Source organism: Heloderma suspectum, chromosome 4, assembly GCF_057233095.1.
Source record: "Heloderma suspectum isolate Gila_16-S chromosome 4, 16-S_ref, whole genome shotgun sequence".
NCBI classification, from domain to species: Eukaryota; Metazoa; Chordata; class Lepidosauria; order Squamata; family Helodermatidae; genus Heloderma; species Heloderma suspectum.
Window position 1 is genome coordinate 262,679,740 of NC_139461.1, and position 13,365 is coordinate 262,693,104.

At 45.7% G+C, this 13,365-nt stretch overlaps 1 long non-coding RNA gene across 1 annotated transcript in view; it reads right to left on the reverse strand.

Annotated features, from left to right (window-relative positions):
• Nucleotides 1–411: 411 nt before the first annotated feature.
• Nucleotides 412–13,365, reverse strand: part of LOC146348607 (uncharacterized) — a 35,353-nt gene continuing 22,399 nt past the window's right edge. The window contains exons 2-5 of the long non-coding RNA XR_014790678.1: nt 10,442–10,522; nt 10,201–10,268; nt 9,304–9,350; nt 412–3,909 (exon numbers count right to left, since the gene is read on the reverse strand). This is a non-coding gene — a long non-coding RNA (uncharacterized LOC146348607). The remainder of the gene's footprint in view (nt 3,910–9,303; nt 9,351–10,200; nt 10,269–10,441; nt 10,523–13,365) is intronic.

The following is a 13,365-nucleotide window of genomic DNA, read 5'->3' on the forward strand; positions in this document are numbered from 1 at the left end:
CCATCTCCTACTGTTGCCCCTGCCCCCCTATTTTCCCCCATTTTTAAAAAAGGAGAAAAAAGTTATGGTTTGCTGCCAAAATCATAACTTATAGGTAGCTATAAGCCCTTCTTCCCAAATCTTTCAGCCAAACTGCTATACAGCTAGGAATGCTTTAAGCAGAGGGCTGGTGGAAGGCTAGGAGGAAATATAGGGTTTTATAAAGGGCTACATTCTTGCATGTTGTAAGCCTTGCATGTAAGAGCCATCTCACTTTATGTCTGAATCCAAGTTGTTCCACATTTTACTTTTTATTTAATCACTGCATTATATTTTCTCCAAAATTAATTTATATATAGTGTGCCTTTATTTTCCTCTGATTTATGTATTGTGTCTTCATCTCATAAACATGATTTTCCTTTTTTTCCTGCTGTGATTTAAATAATTATTTCAAATTTATTGTACCTTAGCTGTGCATTCTCTCCTGGCTCTGGTATACACAGTGCCCTTGTCAATCTTTGTTCCTCTCCTGTACAACAGGGTTAATAGTTTTGCACTACCATTTCCCCCCTTTTCCTACCTTTCATATATGATTATTTCAGTTGGCTTTGCTCAAACAAAACAAAAACCAAACAGGTCTTTGGCAATACATATAGATGCCCAAATATTTTGGGAACCCTACTGAAGAAATTGCTGAAGGGGTTAAATTGCTTTAGGATCCCCATTTCTCTGTTGCAAAGTGCTAAAGTTGAACTTCAAGTTTCTAATCAAAGTTGAAACCAGATGGGAGAGAAATGCCAAGATTAATATGAAAAGTATGTTGCAGAAAGATCAAATGAAAGAAAAAGCTAAAAATGTTTTCAATTGAGCAGAATATTCCTTCAGCAACAGATTTATGTAAAACCAACCAAGTCGGGATGGGTCTCTCTCACACACAGGTGAAAGTGAATTCAGCTCTGATTGGTGGGGCAGCACTGGGACCCTACAACGTTGGGTCGCAATGTCAATAATACTTACTGGGAATGCTCTCGGCATGGCGTGGTGTATGTATGTGTTCCTGAGATGCTTCCCATTTATCTGCAGCAGAAAAGGCGTCTTTGGATGTAAAAATCTCCCTATACTGGGCTTCAACGCGTCCTTCAGTGGCTGTGCCAAAAGTGCTATGGTTTTACATGAGACAGGTATAGTTCTGTTCAGGGCCGGCGTCAAGGGTAGGCACCTACCGAGGGCCCACACTCCATCAGGGGCCTGCTGATACAGCTCCCCAGACTTGCACCTCCTTTTCATCATTGCAACCTGCTTGTTTACCTGCCTCTCACTCTGGCCCAGACAATGGTGGTGGTGAGAAGGAGGAGCAGTAGATGCCACTGCCTAGTTGCTCATTGGCTGTCCGCCCATCAAGCAAGCAAGGGGTAACAATGATGAGAAAAAGGAGGAGGAGGAGGAGCAAAAGCAGCTGGTGACAATGGTGGTGAGAAGATAGACTCACTGAGGGTGGGGGCCCATGGAAGGTGTCTTGACCAAGGGGCCACCAAAACCTGGAGCCAGCACTGGTTCTGGTTCTGCCACTGTGTTCAGATGGAACTCACTGTGGCAGAGGAGGACATTGTGCCCCTCAGCTAAATGTAGTATCTGAGGGGACTTTGCTGTGCCTTGGAGTTGAGGTCCTTCACTGAGAATCCCCATGTCTCAGTTTTAAAGGGAATTTCTGAATATCATGATTGTGGAGAAGAGAAGTTTGACAACATAGCAACGTACTTCTGAACAGCTCAGAAACCAAATGGCAAATAAAAATGATGCAGGAAGTCAGTGCATTTTAGAAACATAGTGTTTTGAAAGTTCAAAGCTATGTCATGATTTGGTTTGTGTAAGGTTAGCAATAGCTAATAGGGTTGTCAACAGCTGAAATAACCAATGTGGTCTCCTGAGAGGGACCAGGCCCAGAGGCTGGTGGTGGGACAAGCAGGTGGGACACAGCAGGGCAAAGGGATGTGACCTGTCAGTAAAGGGATGAGGCCAGGATTGGGCCTGACAGTAATGGGCATAGCCTACAGAAAATGCTCCAGTCATCTAAGGTGTACGGCATTTGGTGACACCACCAAGCAATACCATTCACACATGGCACCAGGCCCAAACAGATCAATACAATCAATACAATCCAAACTACAACTGTCACAAATGCAAAGCAAGGACAAAAAGTACATGCAGAATACCACTGACTGCAGTGGCTATTTCTACCTTTTGCCCAGGTAGCATGGAGCCATGTATGCACGCTTCCTGGTTGGCTCCCCTTGCCCGCTCCACATCTGTATGAAATGACTGAGCGTGTGCACAAGAGCTCCAGCTGTCTGTTGCCCCAGGTCTGCAGAGCTGGAAGGCAGCACACTCTGCCCTCTGCCCTTGGCCACTGGGAGGCTGTGCCCCTGGCCTCCTGGGAAGAACATCATGGAAACCTATCCTCATCCATTGGCAAGAGAAGCAGCAGCTGCAGGGAGCTTTGTTCCCTCCTCTCTGCCAGAAAGAACACTTACAAGCACTTTGTAAGTAAGAACTAGTGTCTGAGTCTGTTTTTTCTTCTTCCTCCATCCCAATCCTTTTTCCTTTTCTGTCATGTCTTTTAGATTGTAAACCTAAGGGCAGAAACTGTCTTATTACAAATCTTTCCAAGCCACTCTGGGAGCCTCTTTTGGCTAAAGAGCTGGGTAAATATGCTTTAAAGAAAATAAATAAATCGGGATAGAAAAAGTGGACAGAGGTGGGGAAAATGGCTTTCCTTTCTCTTTTCCGGCAAGTGCTGTGCCAGACCCCCATAAAACTGTCTGACCTAAAAAATTATTTCTGGTTTGTTGGTAACCCTAACAGCCAACTGGCTGGAATACTTGGCATATAAGAGCAGACTTGTCCTAATTCCAAGATCTACTAGAATTGTTTGCTGAAAATGAAATATGACTCAGGGCCCTGAGTCAGATTCGTGATGTCACTGAAATGGTTTTACACATTCACCAGCAGCACTCTAGTATCTCCTACCTTCTGGTGATATTTGTTTCAGTGAGCAATAATGACAAATTGATTTCCATCTTTTGGGTAATGTTATCCTTTCAAGAGGAATCTTGGAACTGAAGAACACATTGCCGACCCCTGCACAATGGAAAGAAGTAACCCCCCACTTGTGAACACAACCCCACTGGCACATGGGGCAGAATCTGTCTTATACCATCCTACACACAAAGCATAGACCAGAAGCCCAAACCAAACCTGGGCCAAGGGCAGAGTGAAGGGACATACCACCATTTTGGCTTCTCACTTTGGCACTTATGCTCAGAGGAGACATGATAGAATGATCAGTAGATGGTCAACATTACGGAGGGTTAGATTTATGCTGGTTGAAACATATATTATGGACAGCAACATTCCCACTTGAAGCTCTGCAAAACACATGGCCAAGAGCCAGTGAAATCTACTGTGCCTCGTGGTGTACACAGCCATAGAGGGGAACAGAAGAGAGACAAGAACAGTTAAATGTTTTTTTGTTTTGTTTTTTAACAAATGGCGTATCCTTATTCAGAGCCCTGGAATCCTCCTCTTTCCTTCTTTGGCGAATATGTGAGTAGAAAAACGAAGCCACAGAAAACCCACGATCAGATTATTCAAGAAAAATAAGTTAGACTTGTACAGATGCCAGAATGAATTTTGGCCAGCCTCCCGCTAGGAGTCTTCAGCCCTCATACTGGAGCAGCCCTCATAATAATAGGGCTGATAATAGCCCTCATACCGGAGCAGCCCTCCAATGCTGCTGCACCACAAGGCAAGTTTGGGAGGAAGCAAAGGCAGTCGCGTTACAGGCTTGCTGCTGCTAAGCTTCAGAGGCCACGAGCAAAGAGGTGTCTCCGCTGGTGTACAAGTGATGAAGATATATGTAATGAGGACTGCCTAGGAGGAGTGAAATGACACAGTAATGACTAATAACATAATAATGCCATGCTCATCTGCAGCACCTTTCTGACCAGGTATTTTACAAATGTTAATTAATTCTGCCCCACCCAGGGTGAATCAGATATGAATCATCAAATCCACAACAAGAGTGAGCCCCAAGCATCTGGACCATTTAATTTTCATGCTACCCTCTTATCCACATGGCTTTGCCATGAAATTGAGGAGGAGGAGACATAATTAGTATTAACAGAGCACTTTGGGAGTGTTCGATGCTTGTTTTACATAGATTATCTCAGTTACCCTTACAACAGGCTCATGGTAGAGCACCTGCTTTGCATGCAGAAGGTCCTACATTCAGTCCCCGACATCTCCAGGCAGGTCTGGGTAAGACGCTTGTCTGGAGAGCTGCTGCAGAGCAGGGGTGGGCAGAAGGTAGATCTCCCGATGTTTTGGATTTCAACTCCCTGTATTTCAGACCATTGGCCCTGATGACAGGAGTTTCTGAGAGCTGAAGTCCAAATCATCTGAAGATCTACCTTCTGCCTGCCCCTGCTGAGGCATATAGACAGTACTAAGCTAGATGAGCCAATGGTCTGACTTGGTCTAAGGCAGCTGCCTATGTTCCTATGACAATCTAATTTATTATGCCATTATTGCAATATCATTTCTTATGCCCTTATTGAAGATAGAGGCTGATCTAGCCTCTAGATATAGCCTGAGAAAGATATAGCTAAGGCCACCTAGCTATTGGAGGATATGAGATCTGGATAGGGGATTTCCCACTTTACATTCTTACTGCTAAATTACATCATCTCCTGTAAACAAGGATCACACACCACAACAGAGATGCCAAATATTAACACTGCACCACTGATTATTAATGAAACCTTTCTCTAGTTAGCACCTGCTTCTCACATGACGATTTCCCTGCTGTAAGCATCCGCCACTAACTGTAGGGTGCTTCCATGCAGAAGATTTTGTGAATGTCAGGCTGCCCAGGGACTGTTCTGACCCCTGTGTGGACCAGTAATAGTCCTTGGGTGGAGCCAGAGGGACCTATCCATGGCTCGCAGGCCGTATGTGACACACCCAGGCCTTTTTTTGTGGCCAAATGGCCCCCTCCACTGCTGCCAACTTTGCTGAGGAGGTGGCAAAGAATTGGCAATTTTGCTTGGAAACAGGGTATACGGGGAATGCTGATCAAATCTGCAGATGACACAAAATTGGGCAGGATAGCTAATACCCTGGAAGACAGAAACAGAATTCAAAGTGATCTTGATAGACTGGAGCACTGGGCAGAAAACAACAGAATGAAATTTAATAGGGATAAATGCCAAGTTCTGCACCTAGGAAAAAGAAACCAAATGTACAGTTACAAGATGGGGGATACTTGGCTCAACAACACTACAAGTGAGAAGGATCTTGGAATTGTTGTCGATCACAAGCTGAATATGAGCCAACCATGTGATGTTGCTGCCAAAACAAAAACATGCTCTTTTGGGCTGCATTAATAGAAGCATAGCTTCCAAATCCCAGGAAGTACTAGTTCCCCTCTATTCAGCACTGAATAGGCCTCATCTGGAGTACTGTGTCCAGTTCTGGGCACTGCACTTTAAGAAGGATGCATGCAAACAAGCTGGAGAGGGTTCAGAGGCGGGCAACAAAGATGATCGGGGACTGGAAACAAAGCCCTATGAAGAGAGACTGAAAGAACTGGGCATGTTTAGCCTTGTTTAGCATGAGAAGAGAAGACTGAGGGGAGATAGGATAGCGCTCTTCAAGTACTTGAAAGGGTGTCACAGAGAGGAAGGCCAGGATCTTTTCTCGATCATCCCAGAGTGCAGGACATGGAATAATGGGCTCAAGTGACAGGAAGCCAGATTCCGGCTGAACGTCAGGAAAAACTTCCTGACTGTTACAGCAGTACGACAATGGAACCAATTCCCTAGGGGGGTAGTGGGCTCTCCCATGATGTAGGCTTTGCTCTGACTTGGATTCCTGCATTGAGTGGGGGGTTGGACTCGATGGTCTTGTGGGCCCCTTCCAACCCTACTATTCTGTGTGATTCTGTGGGAGCACAGGCCTTGGTTGGAAGCAGGATTGTGCTCCTGGAAATCTTTGTTGCTGCTGTGATGAATTTCAGCAGCAAATTCAGGGGGTGGTGGTGGTGACAGAAGTGTGGATCCCCAGTGGGGCATACTCCACAGCAGCAACTGTAGTGCAACATCCCCACCCCCAAATGCACACACTATTTGGTCCCTGCTCCCTTGAAGTACCCTTTTCACCAGTTTAGCTGTAGAGTTGCTGGGGGAAGCATGCAGCCTAAATGTAAATAAGTGGAGACCAAGGACCTGTCTGAGACTGTGGAGATCTCCCAGTCAGAATAGTCAATATTGGACTAGACAGGCAAAATAGCTTACCCTGGTATGTGGCCACTTCCTATTACCTTATACCACAGAACTTCCTATGTATGGAAGCAGACAACCATTTATCAAGCAGTTACCACAACTGGCATGCAACTATGTGATCATCTATAGTGTCCACCTCCAGTGGTGATAGAATTTTACCATTCTTCTGCTTCTCCAGCTTCCTGTCAAATGCAGAGGTGTGACAGAATTATTTTCACCCTGTGAGCAGACACTCCCTGCAAGCAGCTCCCCACACACTTCCACACCATTGTGTGAAGATGCCACTTGACTAATGGTCATCTACAATCACCTGCATTATCAAATCATGGAATCATAGAATCATAGAATAGTAGGGTTGGAAGGGGCCTATAAGACCATCGAGTCCAACCCCCTGCTCAGTGCAGGAATCCAAGTCAGAGCATCCCTGACAGACGGCTGTCCAGCCTCATCTTGAATGCCTCCAGCGTGGGAGAGCCCACCACCTCCCTAGGGAATTGGTTCCATTGTCGTACTGCTCTAACAGTCAGGACATTTTTCCTGATGTTCAGCCGAAATCTGGTTTCCTATAACTTGAGCCCATTATTCCATGTCCTGCATTCTGGGATGATCGAGAAGAGATCCTGGCCTTCCTCTCTGTGACAACCTTTCAAGTACTTGAAGAGCACTATCCTATCTCCCCTCAGTCTTCTCTTCTCAAGGCTAAACATGCCCAGTTCTTTCAGTCTCTCTTCATAGGGCTTTGTCTCCAGTCCCCGATCATCTTTGTTGCCCGCCTCTGAACCCTCTCCAGCTTGTTTGCATGCATCCTTCTTAAAGTGTAGTGCCCAGAACTGGACACAGTACTTCAGATAAGGCCTAACCAGTGCTGAGTAGAGGGGAACTAGTACTTCCCAGGATTTGGAAGCTATGCTTTATTAATGCAGCCCAAAAGAGCATTTGCCTTTTTTTGCAGCAACATCACATTGTTGCCTCCTATCCAGTTGTGATCTATAACAATTCCAAGATCCTTCTTGCTTGTAATGTTGTTGAGCCAAGTATCTCCCATCTTGTAACTGTACATTTGGTTTCGTTTTCCTAGGTGCAAAACTTGGCATTTATCCCTATTAAATTTCATTCTGTTGTTTTCTGCCCAGCACTCCAGTCTATCAAGATCACTTTGTCTTCCAAGGTACAACCAAGCATCTTTCTTCAGGTGAACATTTGGCTTTTCCCCCAGGCGCAATTTTTAGCAACCTCTTCAGGATGTGTAAAAAGACATTTCCCCTTTTGGAATCCAGAGTCAATGAGGTTTCCTGCAGCTTTTTCCAGGTTGTTTCATTGAGCCAGTTACTCATCATGTGTAATGGAGATGATTATTACCTGTCAGTCCAGACACTTGAGTCACAGCTTACCTTACTGGTCATGTAATAACAGGCTGATGCTGTTAAATGCTTGACTTGGACTGGATGCCAGCAACCTAACGGCTGCACTAGCCACGTCAAGGAAGACCCGCAACTTGTAATAAAGCCCAGGGCCTTGTGTCTGAGAGGGCTGCAGCAGTTGGCTTCAGCTTTGTGCTGTCACCGAGTCCTAACATTTGTGGTCTCCTTCCTTTGTTGTCTCTCTTGGTCTCCAAGTAGTTTTTGACACATTATTTGTAGAACATAAATGTGAGTTGAATGCTGTGGATTCAGCTGGGAGTCTCTCAAAGAGAGTGTTAGACTTCCCCCTGACTTTTGGCCCAGAGGGAAGAGGGCTTCTACAAAGATTGATGGACAATTTACTTGCTTTTGCCTGACATTTGGGTAATTGTTTAGCTGAAAGTGCTTATATTTATCCCAGAACAAATGTCCCATATTTATGAATCTCTTCCAAATGATTGGCACTCCCTTGTTTCATGCTACTTCCTATTTATATAATGTGGGGCCCTCATCTGTGCAGCCACCCTAAAGTTCATATGGAAGGCTAAAAGCTGATCTTAGGCACTGGCTGGATAAAGGTTTCTGCAGATGGGTGCAATACAAACATTGGTCAATTTCAGTGATGAACAGACTTAATTTAAAACACACAAACTTTGTGGACAGAAATGCCTTGAATATGGGGGTGGGTGGAATGGCCTTTTTGCAGATGTCCTGGCAACACAGCCATATCCAGCAGCAATGCCAGGGAAATAGTGCTGCAGTTAAGTAGTTTTAGACTCTGGACTGTCTGATACCTTCACCCAGCCCATCTTTTGATGGGAATGTGTGTTCCTTCACTGATGTCGACACATGGCTGCCCTGCTGAGTTTGAAGGACACATTCTGCTGAGTGGGGCCCTGGACTTCTGTCCCCACCTCCTGCCATGACAGAAGCAAGCTAAGAAGCAGGCTCTGAGAGGCAGGCTCTAAGGTGCCTCATTTGTCCCTTTAAAGGGTCTGGAGTAACAGAACGTTTGGAACATTCAAACACACTAGTGCAATTCAGTCTTCTTTCTCACTGGCCCTTGTGGATATATATATTTTTCCCCTCTGCGACACATGGCTCACTCCACTCCCACCTCCCTTATGATGATGGTGAATAATGCAAGCAACAGTTTCCTGTGTTTAATATCTTTACTAAATAATGCTTTCATGTATCTTGACCTGAGCATGTGAAGGCTCACTTCCTCGAATTATCCGCTCTGCATCTGTTTTGAGCTCTCTACTATTAATTTAGTGATTGCCTAGGACTAGTGTCTCACCCTCAGAATTTCCCATTTGTAAAATGCGGAAATGTTTTCTAGAATGTTTTCGGCATGCTTAGGTCCTTGACCTTACAATGCATACGTGTGACTTGACCAGCGGTGGCTGATGGCCACTCTGGCTGGTGGGGCGGAGGAAGGGTCACCAGAAGTGGAGTCGAGGGGTCACCAGAGGCAAAGCCAACTACATCTAGGTTGCTACTAACCCAACCTCCTCCCTTGCAGGGTGTAAGCACACTCAGTCAATGCATTACAATTAATTATATGGGAGAATAGGCCTTACCTTGGTTCAGAAGCGGGGGTGGGGGTACTGCTGTCACACTTGGATCTCTGCTAGGAACAAAAGATGTATGGCTTCCACAACCGGTTACAGGCACACCAATCCTCCAGTTATGCACCCCCCCCCTTTCGGACAAGGAGTTTGACCCCAGCAAAACTCAGCCTTTAAAAAGGTGTTCTGAGCAAGAACAACAAAAAAGGGAGAAAAAGGTGTCTGGAGAAACAGAATTGGTTCTGTGCAGGAAGCAAAAGTGCGTCACCCTTACACAAGCTGGGAAACCACCAAATGATTGGCAGTCGGAGGAAAGGGATGAGCCAGGGGAGGGGACAGGGACATCTGGGGAACCACAGAAGGCTGGATTGGGACCCCGGGCAAACCCATGGGCTTGAGGTTCAACACCCTTGCCTTACGGCCACCGCTGTCCCCCAGTTAGACATACCACCCCTTGGACAAGGAGTCTGGCACCAAAGCTTTCAGCCCTGGGAAAAGAAAAAGAGTTTACTCACAGTAAAAGGCTCTCAGTCCTATTGTCAGGGTGGAAACTGAGCAATAGGACCCCAGAGCAGTTCTGATTCTGAGGAGGAACAGCAATCCATGGGAGAGGAGCTTGCTCATCTCTCACAAGCACAGCAGCTGGCAGAGATTCCTCCTGCCAGCATTCCTGGGATAGATAGTGACCCTGGCAGCGAGAGAGCACTGGAGGGGGGCTTGCTGGACCCTCGGCACTGATGCAGGGAGCGATGACAGATGGAGGGCGCAGAAAAGAGGCATAGCGCTTGTTTGGCGCGCAAGCAATGGTCGTGTCCTGAGGACCCAAGGGAAAGAGGGAGGATCTCTCCCTAGCCCATAAGTTCAGGGTGTTCCCATGATTCTTCTTCAAACAGGGACCAACTGCCTTACCTGGAGCTTAGGCTACTCTGGTATCTTTCCCCAGGGCTGTTCCTTGCTTAGTCGCTGGTGATTAGCATCTGAAAGAGTCATTAAGTTGTAAAAGGAATAAAGCTTTGAAAAGAATCCTTTTCATCTGTGTCTTGAGTTGGCTATTGGAGGTGACTATAAGAGGCAGCTAGGGCGCTCCTGAGTCCTGACACCTATGCACAATCATGTAACAGTAAACTGCATAGAACAAAGTGGGACTTACTTTTGAATGAAATGCATGGGATTGCAAAAAATCCTAGGAGGGATCATGATTGCTATAAGGTGGTGGTTGTCATCGTGGAATCTGCACAGTATAACACAGAAAAGCAGTATTTTTAACTTAACAGCAACCCAGTGCACAAGGGGAACTAGAGACCATGATTGCAAGGGAGAATTTAGGTCTGATCCCACCACCACACTAAAGCATTCCTTTGCATTCACACTTGTCTGGTACAGCAGCAACTCATCATATAGAAAAAGGAAATCAAGGCAAGCACATTAACTTTAACCCCAGGAGTGCATAGCAGAGAGCTGGGTGGTGTCTCTGACCCACAGAACAACACCAAAAGCATTCATTTGAGCGCACATAAACATGTTCCACCAGCAAGCCATTGCAAAGCATCTAAAATCTACCTCCTTACATGAACATCTCCACCACAACTACCCCTTTCCATGCCTTCAGTGAAAAGCAACACAGTACAAAAATCCAGCTTATACGTGTTTACTCAGAAGTAAGTAGAACTGATTACTCAGGAGTAAGTATGGGCAGCAACTTCTGAGCATCCAAAATCCACCTCTTTACATGAGCATCCTATTCTCCACCACAACTACCCGCTCTATCTTCACACAGAAGTAACAATAAAAAACAGCACAGTACAAAAAAAGTCTTATACATTTCTACTCAGAAGTAAGAAGGACTAGATTACTCAGGATGAAGTGTGAGGGAGCATACCTGCAAAGCTGAGTGTGTGTGGGTGTGGGTGGGTATAACAATAAAGGTTTTTGAGATAGATTTAACAAAGAAAAGGGTCAAAACACAAAAGAGAGGTTTAAAAAAAGGCAAAAGAAAAGAAAACAATTCCAAAAAGGAGTTTACAAAGACATTAAAATACCCCCCCCCCCAACACTAACAAAATATTCAGAAACATACCTTCCCCTGGTGTGTGGTCTGAATTTGAGATGGGCTCCTGAGTGCGCATGTGCGCGCGCACATGTGCGCACACACACACACAGAGCAAACAATTTTACAGCTGCCAGGGAACAAGGCAAGCATCATACAAGAATCTGCAGACCACCGAAGACAAGGGAAGCATCATAAATTACAGAGTCCAGAGGATAAATTAAAAAATTTACAGACCCCAGAGGGCAACAGAAGCATTATTTGAAATAGTCCAGAAATAAACCTACCTTCTGGCTGGTGCCAGCTGCTGGCTGCCCCCCCCCTCTCTCTCTCACACACACACACACAGTCTCACACCATATGCCCACACACAGAATTCACAATTATTTATGTTGTTGTTCAGTTGTTAAGTCGTATCCGACTCTTTGTGACCCCATGGACCAGCACGCCAGGCCTTCCTGTCCTCCGCTGTCTCCTGGAGTGTGCTCAAATTCATATTCATTGCATCAGTGATGCTATCTAGCCATCTCATCCTCTGCCGTCCCCTTCTCCTTTTGCCTTCAATCTTTCCCAGCATCGGGGTCTTTTCCAGTGAGTTTTTTCTTTGCATTAGGTGGCCAAAATATTTGAGCTTCAGCTTCAGTATCTTTAGTTCACTGATTCCCAAGATGTTGATGTTCAAACTTGCCATCTCATGTTTGACCACCTCCATCTTACCTTGATTCATTGATCTTACATTCCAGGTTCCTAAACAATATTGTTCTTTACAGCATCGGATTTTCTTTTCACCACCAGAAACATCCACAGCTGAGTGTCCTTTCAGCTTTGGCCCAGCTGCTTCACTCTTTCTGGCGCTACTTGGAAATACCCTCTGCTCTTCCCCAGTAGTATATTGGACACCTTCCGACCTGAGGGGCTCATCTTCCAGCGTCATATCTTTTAGCCTTGTGCTACATTCCATGGGGTTTTCTTGGCAAGAATACTGGAGTGGGTTGCCATTTCCTTCTCCAGTGGACTGCATTTCATCAGAACTCTCCACCATGACCTGTCCGTCTTGGGTGGCCCTGCACGGCATAGCTTATGGCTTCACTGAGTTACGCAAGCCCCTTCGCCACAACAAGGCAGTGATCCATGAAGGGGACAATTATTTATAATCAACCACATATTCAGCCAGGTGCTGCTGCTGCTGCTGCTGCAACATACACACTGCTACAGAAAAAAAGTGATGTAGAGTTGGCTTCAGTCTTCTCCTCTCGATGTGTCTGCTGCTGCTCAAAGGACATTCTAAGAACAGTAGCTGGCCATTTGGTTCCTTCCTGCCCATTAGGGTTCTTTGCACGCATGCAGCGTTTCAAACAGAAAGCACAGGGATTGGCTCTGGGCACTCCTCTTGATGCCCATTTCTTCCCATAGTCCCTGAATAATTCATCCCCTGTTCAGCTCCAGGGAATAAATATACCCATATATGGCATCTGGGCAGTGTAGAGCAGTGTGACGAACTGCCTGGATGCCTGAAGATATCTGTGCCTGCGTGCTGGCAGTAGGCCAGCGCTGCCATGTAGATAGTAGAGGAGGACAGAAGGATGCATGCGTGGAAGGGTGTGCATCGACAGTTCATCCAGGGCATCACCATGATTGGTGAGTCAGGAGACTGAGGAGAGAGATGGAACTCTATGCATGCAGTGCGGGCAAACACAAAACCAAGCAAATTTATTTGTTCCTTGGACAAGGAAGAGGGGCTCCTCCCTGCCCACCTGAATGGATCAAATATGCCTGGAATGGACCAGTGGTCTGTAGCTTGGCTCTCTTTCTTGAGTTGTCTTCTTTGCATGTGGATTATTTCCAGTTTTCCAGTTGTGTCACAGTTATAGTTTGGATTGTATTATGATCTCTCTCTCTCTCTCTCTCTCTCTCTCTCTCTCTCTCTCTGTGATATAATGTAAAAATAATGTGTTATACTGTCCAGTATATGACAACATTTCTTGTGAGGAGAAGGAGATTTTTAACAACCTCACCCAAGGTACCAA